The following is a 1,689-nucleotide window of genomic DNA, read 5'->3' on the forward strand; positions in this document are numbered from 1 at the left end:
CCCATCCGCGCCCTCCCTCTCTGCTTTGGCAGGGCGCGTATTTATTGTGGCTGGGGGTGAAAGGGCCCGTTCCCATGACAGGGCGATGCGGGCCAGGCAGGTTTATCCAGAGGAGGAGGGACTGGCAGGCTGCTCTCCCAGAGACGCCCCACATCACTCATTTTACAAGAGGGGAGAAGAATTTGACCGTCTGGCCAACATTCCTGGAGCAGACTACAAGACAAACCACCCCGGCAGCATTCCCCAAACAGCCCCAGCCCCAGCCTTGGGGGAGCTAGACGCTTGTCTGGGAAGAGCTGCAATTGCAGGCAGCTGTCGCTAATCCCGGGCAGAGCCGTGCGGCTCCGCGCAAGCACCAGCGCAAAAACCGACAACATGCTCTGGGGCCAGTGCCAATGGCCCCTCTGTGGGCTGCTGGCTCTGTGACCCCCACTCTAGGGATGGCCCCATAGGCTGTTTGGAGAGGAACAGGCATCCCTGGGGTCCTCCGGCCCCTTTCCTGCCACAGGGGGTTTAGGGGCAAGGGGGGTGCAAATGCCAGAGCTGGGCAACAGCCCCCTGCAGACCCTGGTGTGCTCAGAGGGGCTCCGGTGGCTGCCCCGAGCAGGGCCCACAACAAGCTCCAAAACGTCTCCCTGCTGAGGGCATCCCCCTCCCCGGCTGCAGGCATGGCCACATCCCAGACCCCACACAGCTCCCCAAGGGCTGTCCATCAGCCTGGCCCTCAGCCGAGCCAGCCCCGAGACGCAGGGCAGGGAGCCGTTGCTCTCCAGCCCCCAGAGCTGGCAGCGGGCTGGCAGCCGCTTGCTCTCGACGGCTGGGGCACAGGACATGCCGGGGCAGTTTGGCTATGCCAGGCACCACGGCTCAGCCCCAGAAGTGAGCGGCAGTTTCAGCTTCTTTCCTTCCACGCCAGGAAAACCACAGGCTGACCCAGACAGGGAGGAAGCACGGAGGAGGAAGGAAATGTTCACGCATCGCAGGGTTCTGGATGAAGCCCCACTGGAGGTAAACACCTTCCTCCCGTGTCCCACCCCGGGGAGACCCGCCAGCAGCTCCCGAGCCAGCACCCATGGACGGGCCAGGAGCACGGGCTGCAATTGCCACTGCGGCACAGATAAACAAACACATTCGGGGACACGTGGGCTCTCCGACCCGCCTCGCTGTTTGCCAGGATCCCAGCCCGGCCAGCGAGCCTGCCTCTCGCCCAGGCTGTACGCGTGGAGCAAACATAAATGCAGTCCCATTGCGGGCTGGTGGCACTGGCAGCAGACATGGCACTGGGGACAGAATGAGGAAAACCCCTCATGGTGCCAGGTCCCCAGCCGGGAGAGGGTCAGGGGGGCAGCATCTACAACAGGAAGGACAAACCGACACCGGCTCTTGTTTGCAAACAGGAGTCCGGGCAGTGGTTATTTGCTGTTTCTCAAACCCACAAACTAGGGGCATCTGGCAAAAACAAACGGAGAGAAGGAAGGAGCCCTCTGCCAAGCGGGTAACGCAGGGGGACTCATGATGAGGACACCAGTAGGGCCAGGGCACAGGATGCGCAGGACGGAGCTGGGCACCCATGGGGCACCCTCTGCCTGGTCCCAAGGCACTGCCTGCCCAGGGGATACAGCAACCCGCCATCCCTCTCCCCTCCCTTTCCCCACAGCACCAGCTACTGACCACCGGCAGGGGCCCCAG

The sequence above is a fragment of the Pygoscelis adeliae genome, unplaced genomic scaffold (genome assembly GCF_000699105.1).
Source record: "Pygoscelis adeliae isolate BGI_AS28 unplaced genomic scaffold, ASM69910v1 Scaffold1091, whole genome shotgun sequence".
Lineage (NCBI taxonomy): Eukaryota > Metazoa > Chordata > Aves > Sphenisciformes > Spheniscidae > Pygoscelis > Pygoscelis adeliae.